Here is a 10141-nt window from a genome sequence, read left to right on the forward strand (position 1 = left end):
TGAATATTTGACACACAAATGGATGAATTTTAACTGTAAATACATAAATATATAAAAGATTCAACACTACAAGTATCTCTTAAGATAACTTACGCAGCAAAAGTGATATGGGAGTATGGGACTGCAGGTGTATCTATAGTACACATGACATGCACAAAAAGTGGAAACCTAGGGCGCAGTTTAGTTCTATTTGTAGCAGGGGACAACAATGCAATGCTAGTAGTTCAAGCTGCTTGACCTCCCTTCTTGCACTCTCAGCTCTCACTCTGGCAAGGGTAGCTTCACCTTCTGCATGTTGCTTGCTTATCTTAGCACTTTCCAGCATAACCTCCAATTCTCTCAACCAAGATGTTAGTTCACCCAATTTATGCAAGTCTATCAATGCTTGCCTCTTAACAACTCAAAAGAGGTAGAAAAATCTTAATGTGAGTAGGAGTAAGAAATTATATTCCCTTGACAATAATATCATTCTTCCTCACAAGTTTCAAGCAAAAGTCATTTTGAATTTGGCAAAGGTACTAGTCGTATAGTTGTGTTTATGATCATAGGGAATATAGTACTCTAAATAATGGTTGGTACTTGGTAACGATGAGTTATAAAAGAAATTTTCTTTGGCAAACTGACGATGGACACATCCACAAATATGCAATGTTGCTACAAGAGGGCTTGTGCAGTTATGTTTATAATATAGCTAACGATAAGTTATAAAATAAGTTTTCTGTGGTAAACATGCGAAACCCTTCTTTTAGTTGTTTCTGAACTGGTCAATTCGGGTTGCTATGACTAGTTCTTCCACGAGCAACCAACATCCCTCAATAACTTTAGTCCTACTTGCACACTGGTGGTGGTATAAGTTGCTAGCATGCTAGATTATATATTTTCGGTCATAGAAATTGTGTGATCCAAATAAGACGGGCAACGTATAACAAAGTTACGACTTAGGCATACATAGTCTGAGACTTTTTATCTATAATTCAAAAGAAAAATGATGATTTATCATTTTTTTCCACTCAATCAAAAAATTATTTATGGGGAGATAAGTGCACCCATATTAAGCAACTATCAATTAGTTATTGGCTGACATTGAGTGCAAAGCATAAATCAGACAAAAACAAAAAGGAAACCAAGCAGCCATGATGTTCCTTGTGTGTGTGCGCGAGCACGCGCGCATAAGGATCGCTATTGAAAAGAACATATCCCATAAGTTGAAGAGGAACGAAAGAAGGATCATGTATGTGAGTTCCTATGTATAGAGTTGCCTCAAGTCACATGTTTATACTTTCCAACGCACTAATTTTAAGTTTTTTCGGTTGCATTGCTGAACATCTCGGGTACAGAGGTGAGGTTGATTCAATGTTTCAGGAACCTGTTACATTCTCTTTGCTAAAACTTTCATTGTCTGTGCTTAGAAGTTTATGCACTTTATAAAGTGTATTAGTTAGGGGAGGTTAATGCTAAGCAGGGCAAGGTGCTCTTTTATCGCCCTTCAATGAAGTATCCATTACTATTAGCAGATGGAAATGATCATGTTGGTGTGTTCTTACAAAGCATGAAGGTTCGAAGCAAATCATCTAATCATGAAGGCCAACAACAAGAAGAACAGGCCAAGAACTGGACACACAAAGGATTATGTGATGAAGAGAATGACGCCAAAGCATGATGGTTGGGAAGCAAACCATCCAAGCATGACGGCCAAGAGAAAACCATCTAGAGTGCTGACAAGCAACAAGCTACTCCACCAACGTTTTCTCCTTATCTACATTCATAAACCATGTAGCTAGATAGTGTACTATCTTAAACCAATGCTCACCTATTATACTTTTTCACAGACAAATTAAGCTACAAATTTGAGAAATGATTGGCTCATACACGGGCATAGCGTGCTGCCGCGCCTTTGCCTGGTAGTCTAACACAAGGGGTCAACTTCCTATATACCGCTATGCATCATAAGATAATATTTTGATATTTTGCTCATGGAATAGCACGGTACAACACACCGATAAGATGCATCATAACACGAACCCCTGAGATTCAATCTCATGATGCTTGTTGTCATGTGTTGCTCATGGAATAGCATGGTACAACACTAGAACGCATAACGCCTTAATTTGAAAACTAGAGATTTCCACCCTATAATATGCTCCACTTTGTCTATGTAAGACGTGAATGAAGGAAATATGCCCTAGAGGCAATAATAAAGTTATTATTTATTTCCTTATATCATGATAAATGTTTATTATTCATGCTAGAATTGTATTAACCGGAAACATAATACATGTGTGAATACATAGACAAACAGAATGTCACTAGTATGCCTCTACTTGACTAGCTTGTTGATCAAAGATGGTTAAGTTTCCTAACCATTGACATGGGTTGTCATTTGATTAATGGGATCACACCATTAGGAGAATGATGTGATTGACTTGACCCATTCCGTTAGCTTAGCACCCGATCGTTTAGTATGTTGCTATTGCTTTCTTCATGACTTATACATGTTCCTATGACTATGAGATTATGCAACTCCCATTTACCGGAGGAACACTTTGTGTGCTACCAAACGTCAGAACGTAACTGGGTGATTATAAAGGTGCTCTACAGGTGTCTCTGAAGGTACTTGTTGGGTTGGCGTATTTCGAGATTAGGATTTGTCACTCCGATTGTCAGAGAGGTATCTCTGGGCCCCCTCGGTAATGCACATCACTTAAGCCTTGAAATCGTTGCAACTAATGAGTTAGTTGCAGGATGATGTATTACAGAACGAGTAAAGAGACTTGCCGGTAACGAGATTGAACTAGGTATTGAGATACCGACGAACGAATCTCTGGCAAGTAACATACCGATGATAAAGGGAACAACGTATGTTGTTATCCGGTTTGACCGATAAAGATCTTCGTAGAATATGTGGGAGCCAATATGAGCATCCAGGTTCCGCTATTTGTTATTGACCAGAGACGTGTCTCGGTCATGTCTACATAGTTCTCAAACCCGTAGGGTCCGCACGCTTAACATTTTGATGACAGTTATATTATGAGTTTATATGTTTTGATGTACCGAAGGTTGTTTGGAGTCTCGGATGTGATCACGGATATGACGAGGAGTCTCGAAATGGTCGAGACATGAAGATTGATATATTGGAAGCCTATGTTTGGATATCGGAAGTGTTCTGGGTGAAATCGGGATTTTACCGGAGTACCGGGAGGTTACCGGAACCCCCCGGGACTTAATGAGCCTTAGTGGGCCTTGGTGGAAAGAGAGGAGAGGAGGCCAGGGAATGGGCCGCGCTCCCTCCCCCCTAGTCCGAATAGGACAAGGAGAGGGGGGCGGCGCCCCCTTCCTTCTTCTCTTCCACCTCTTTCCCCTCTCTCTCCTAGTCCAATAAGGAAAAGGGGGGAGTCCTACTCTCGGTAGGAGTGGGACTCCTCCTGGCGCGCCCCTCTCTAGGCCGGACGCACCCCCCTTGCTCCTTTATATACTGGGGTAGGGGGGCACCCCAGAGACACAACAATTGACGGTTTGATCTTTTAGCCGTGTGCGGTGCCCCCTCCACCATAGTCCACCTCGATAATACTGTAGTGGTGCTTAGGCGAAGCCCTGCATCGGTAGAACATCATCATCGTCACCACGCCGTCGTGCTGACGAAACTCTCCCTCAACACTCGGCTGGATCGGAGTTTGAGGGACGTCATCGGGCTGAACGTGTGCTGAACTTGGAGGTGACGTACGTTCGGTACTTGATCGGTCGGATCGTGAAGACGTACGACTAGATCAACCGCGTTGTGCCAACGCTTCCGCTTTCGGTCTACGAGGGTACGTGGACAACACTCTCCCCTCTCGTTGCTATGCATCACCATGATCTTGCGTGTGTGTAGGATTTTTTTTGAAATTACTACGTTCCCCAACAGTGGCATTCGAGCCTGGTTTTATGCGTAGATGTCATATGCACGAGTAGAACACAAGTGAGTTGTGGGCGATATAAGTCATACTGCTTACCAGCATGTCATACTTTGGTTCGGCGGTATTGTTGGATGAAGCGGCCCGGACCGACATTACGTGTACGCTTACGCGAGACTGGTTCTACCGACGTGCTTTGCACACAGGTGGCTGGCGGGTGTCAGTTTCTCCAACTTTAGTTGAACCGAGTGTGGCTACGCCCGGTCCTTGAGAAGGTTAAAACAGCACCAACTTGACAAACTATCGTTGTGGTTTTGATGCGTAGGTAAGAACAGTTCTTGCTAAGCCCATAGCAGCCACGTAAATTTTGCAACAACAAAGTAAAGGACGTCTGACTTGTTTTTGCAGGGCATGTTGTGATGTGATATGGTCAAGACATGATGCTAAATTTTATTGTATGAGATGATCATGTTTTGTAGCCGAGTTATCGGCAACTGGCAGGAGCCATATGGTTGTCGCTTTATTGTATGCAATGCAATCGCCCAGTAATGCTTTACTTTATCACTAAGCGGTAGCGATAGTCGTGGAAGCATAAGATTGGCGAGACGAAACGATGCTACGATGGAGATCAAGGTGTCGCGCCGGTGATGAATCATGACGGTGCTTCGGAGATGGAGATCACAAGCACAAGATGATGATGGCCATATCATATCACTTATATTGATTGCATGTGATGTTTATCTTTTATGCATCTTATCTTGCTTTGATTGACGGTAGCATTATAAGATGATCCCTCACTAAATTATCAAAGTATAAGTGTTCTCCCTGAGTATGCACCGTTGCGAAAGTTCTTCGTGCTGAGACACCATGTGATGATCGGGTGTGATAGGCTCTACGTTCAAATACAACGGGTGCAAAACAGTTGCACACGCGGAATACTCAGGTTAAACTTGACGAGCCTAGCATATAACAGATATGGCCTCGGAACACGGAGACCGAAAGGTCGAGCGTGAATCATATAGTAGATATGATCAACGTAGTGATGTTCACCGTTGAAACTACTCCATCTCACGTGATGATCAGACATGTTTTAGTTGATATGGATCACGTGATCACTTAGAGGATTAGAGGGATGTCTATCTAAGTGGGAGTTCTTAAATAATATGATTAATTGAACTTAAATTTATCATGAACTTAGTACCTGATAGTATCTTGCTTGTCTATGTTGATTGTAGATAGATGGCCCGTGTTGTTGTTCCATTGAATTTTAATGCGTTCCTTGAGAAAGCAAAGTTGAAAGATGATGGTAGCAATTACACGGACTGGGTCCGTAACTTGAGGATTATCCTCATTGCTGCTCAGAAGAATTACGTCCTGGAAGCACCGCTAGGTGTACCACCTGCACCAGCAACTGCAGACATTGTGAATGCCTGGCAGACACGTGTTGATGACTACTCGATAGTTCAGTGTGCCATGCTTTACGGCTTAGAACCAGGACTTCAACGACGTTTTGAACGTCATGGAGCATATGGGATGTTCCAGGAGTTGAAGTTAATATTTCAAAAGAATGCTCAGATTGAGAAATATGAAGTCTCCAATAAGTTCTACAGTTGCAAGATGGAAGAGAATAGTTCTGTCAATGAGCATATACTCAAGATGTCTGGGTACTGCAATCACTTGATTCAACTGGGAGTTAATCTTCCGGATGATAGCGTCATTGACAGAATTCTCCAATCACTGCCACCAAGCTACAAGAGCTTCGTGATGAACTATAATATGCAAGGGATGGATAAGACAATTCCCGAGCTCTTCACGGTGCTAAAGGCAGCGGAGGTAGAAATCAAGAAGGAGCATCAAGTGTTGATGGTCAATAAGACCACCAGTTTCAAGAAAAAGGGCAAACGAAAGAAGAAGGGGAACTTCAAGAAGAACATCAAGCAAGTTGCTGCTCAGGAGAAGAAACCCAAGTCTAGACCTAAGCCTGAGACTGAGTGCTTCTACTGCAAGCAGACTGGTCACTGGAAGCGGAACTGCCCCAAGTATTTGGCGGATAAGAAGGATGGCAAAGTGAACAAAGGTATATGTGATATACGTGTTATTGATGTGTACCTTACTAATGCTCGCAGTAGCACCTGGGTATTTGATACTGGTTCTGTTGCTAATATTTGCAACTCGAAACATGGGCTACGGATTAAGCGAAGATTGGCTAAGGATGAGGTGACGATGCGCGTGGGAAATGGTTCCAAAGTCGATGTGATCGCAGTTGGCATGCTACCTCTACATCTACCTTCGGGATTAGTATTAGACCTAAATAATTGTTATTTGGTGCCAGCGTTGAGCATGAACATTATATCTGGATCTTGTTTGATGCGAGACGGTTATTCATTTAAATCAGAGAATAATGGTTGTTCTATTTATATGAGTAATATCTTTTATGGTCATACACCCTTGAAGAGTGGTCTATTTTTGCTAAATCTCGATAGTGGTGATACACATATTCATAATATTGAAGGCAAAAGATACAGAGTTGATAATGATAGTGCAGCTTATTTGTGGCACTGCCGTTTAGGTCATATCAGAGTAAAGCGCATGAAGAAACTCCATACTGATGGACTTTTGGAACCACTTGATTATGAATCACTTGGTACTTGCGAACCATGCCTCATGGGCAAGATGACTAAAACGCCGTTCTCCGGAACTATGGAGAGAGCAACAGATTTGTTGGAGATCATACATTCAGATGTATGTGGTCCGATGAATGTTGAGGCTCGTGGCGGATATCGTAATTTTCTCACCTTCACAGATGATTTAAGCAGATATGGGTATATCTACTTAATGAAACGTAAGTCTAAAACATTTGAAAAGTTCAAAGAATTTCAGAGTGAAGTTGAAAATCATCGTAACAAGAAAATAAAGTTTATACGATCTGATCGTGGAGGAGAATATTTGAGTTATGAGCTTGGTCTTCATTTGAAACAATGTGGAATAGTTTCGCAACTCACGCCACCCGGAACACCACGGCGTAAGGGTGTGTCCGGACGTCGTAATCGTACTTTACTAGATATGGTGCGATCTATGATGTCTCTTACTGATTTACCGCTATCGTTTTGGGGTTATGCTTTAGAGACGGCCGCATTCACCTTAAATAGGGCACCATCGAAATCTGTTGAGACGACGCCTTATGAACTGTGGTTTGGTAAGAAACCAAAGTTGTCGTTTCTGTAAGTTTGGGGCTGCGATGCTTATGTGAAAAGGCTTCAACCTGATAAGCTCGAACCCAAATCGGAGAAATGTGTCTTCATAGGATACCCAAAGGAGACTGTTGGGTACACCTTCTATCACAGATCCGAAGTCAAGACTTTTGTTACTAAATTCGGAGTTTTTCTAGAGAAGGAGTTTCTCTCAAAAGAAGTGAGTGGGAGGAAAGTAGAACTTGATGAGGTAACTATACCTGCTCCCTTATTGGAAAGTAGTTCATCACAGAAACCGGTTTCTGCGACACCTACACCAATTAGTAAGGAAGTTAATGATGATGATCATGAAACTTTAGATCAAGTTGTTACTGAACCTCGTAGGTCAACCATAGTAAGATCCGCACCAGAGTGGTACGGTAATCCTGTTCTGGAAGTTATGTTACTAGACCATGACGAACCTACGAACTATGAAGAAGCGATGGTGAGCTCAGATTCCGCAAAATGGCTTGAAGCCATGAAATCTGAGATGGGATCCATGTATGAGAACAAAGTGTGGACTTTGGTTGACTTGCCCGTTGATCGGCAAGCAATTGAGAATAAATGGATCTTCAAGAAGAAGACTGACGCTGACGGTAATGTTACTGTCTATAAAGCTCGACTTGTTGCAAAAGGTTTTCGACAAGTTCAAGGGATTGACTACGATGAGACCTTCTCACCCGTAGCGATGCTTAAGTCTGTCCAAATCATGTTAGCAATTGCCGCATTTTATGATTATGAAATTTGGCAAATGGATGTCAAAACTGCATTCCTGAATGGATTTCTGGAAGAAGAGTTGTATATGATGCAACCAGAAGGTTTTGTCGATCCAAAGGGAGCTAACAAAGTGTGCAAGCTCCAGCGATCCATTTATGGACTGGTGCAAGCCTCTCTGAGTTGGAATAAATGCTTTGATAGTGTGATCAAAGCATTTGGTTTTATACAGACTTTTGGAGAAGCCTGTATTTGCAAAAAAGTGAGTGGGAGCTCTGTAGCATTTCTAATATTATATGTGGATGACATATTGTTGATTGGAAATGATATAGAATTTCTGGATAGCATAAAAGGATACTTGAATAAGAGTTTTTCAATGAAATGCCTCGGTGAAGCTGCTTATATATTGGGCATCAAGATCTATAGAGATAGATCAAGACGCTTAATTGGACTTTCACAAAGCACATACCTTGACAAAGTTTTGAAGAAGTTCAAAATGGATCAAGCAAAGAAAGGGTTCTTGCCTGTGTTACAAGGTGTGAAGTTGAGTAAGACTCAATGCTCGACCACTGCATAAGTTAGAGAGAAAATGAAAGATGTTCCCTATGCTTCAGCCATAGGCTCTATCATGTATGCAATGCTGTGTACCAGACCTGATGTGTGCCTTGCTATAAGTCTAGCAAGGAGGTACCAGAGTAATCCAGGAGTGGATCACTGGACAACGGTCAAGAACATCCTAAAATACCTGAAAAGGACTAAGGATATGTTTCTCGTTTATGGAGGTGACAAAGAGCTCATCGTAAACGGTTACGTTGATGCAAGCTTTGACATTGATCTGGACGATTCTAAATCGCAAACCGGATACGTCTTTACATTGAACGGTGGAGCTATCAGTTGGTGCAGTTCTAAACAAAGCGTTGTGGCGGGATCTACGTGTGAAGCGGAGTACATAGCTGCTTCAGAAGCAGCAAATGAAGGAGTCTGGATGAAGGAGTTCATATCCTATCTAGGTGTAATACCTAGTGCATCGGGCCCAATGAAGATCTTTTGTGATAATACTGGTGCAATTGCCTTGGCGAAGGAATCCAGATTTCACAAGAGAACCAAGCACATCAAGAGACGCTTCAATTCCATCCGGGATTTAGTCCAGGTGGGAGACATAGAAATTTGCAAGATACATACGGATATGAATGTTGCAGACCCGTTGACTAAGCCTCTTCCACGAGTAAAACATGATCAACACCAAGACTCCATGGGTGTTAGAATCATTACTGTGTAATCTAGATTATTGACTCTAGTGCAAGTGGGAGACTGAAGGAAATATGCCCTAGAGGCAATAATAAAGTTATTATTTATTTCCTTATATCATGATAAATGTTTATTATTCATGCTAGAATTGTATTAACCGGAAACATAATACATGTGTGAATACATAGACAAACAGAATGTCACTAGTATGCCTCTACTTGACTAGCTCGTTGATCAAAGATGGTTAAGTTTCCTAACCATTGACATGGGTTGTCATTTGATTAATGGGATCACACCATTAGGAGAATGATGTGATTGACTTGACCCATTCCGTTAGCTTAGCACCCGATCGTTTAGTATGTTGCTATTGCTTTCTTCATGACTTATACATGTTCCTATGACTATGAGATTATGCAACTCCCGTTTACCGAAGGAACACTTTATGTGCTACCAAACGTCACAATGTAACTGGGTGATTATAAAGGTGCTCTACAGGTGTCTCCGAAGGTACTTGTTGGGTTGGCGTATTTCGAGATTAGGATTTGTCACTCCGATTGTCGGAGAGGTATCTCTGGGCCCTCTTGGTAATGCACATCACTTAAGCCTTGCAAGCATTGCAACTAATGAGTTAGTTGCAGGATGATGTATTACAGAACGAGTAAAGAGACTTGCCGGTAACGAGATTGAACTAGGTATTGAGATACCAACGATCGAATCTCGGGCAAGTAACATACCGATGATAAAGGGAACAACATATGTTGTTATGCGGTTTGACCAACAAAGATCTTCATAGAATATGTGGGAGCCAATATGAGCATCCAGGTTCCGCTATTGGTTATTGACCGGGGACGTGTCTCGGTCATGTCTACATAGTTCTTGAACCCGTAGGGTCCGCACGCTTAACGTTTCGATGACAGTTATATTATGAGTTTATATGTTTTGATGTACCGAAGGTTGTTCGGAGTCCCGGATGTGATCACGGACATGACGAGGAGTCTCGAAATGGTCGAGACATGAAGATTGATATATTGGAATCCTATGTTTGGATATCAGAAGTGT

The sequence above is a fragment of the Triticum dicoccoides genome, chromosome 5A (assembly GCF_002162155.2).
Source record: "Triticum dicoccoides isolate Atlit2015 ecotype Zavitan chromosome 5A, WEW_v2.0, whole genome shotgun sequence".
Lineage (NCBI taxonomy): Eukaryota > Viridiplantae > Streptophyta > Magnoliopsida > Poales > Poaceae > Triticum > Triticum dicoccoides.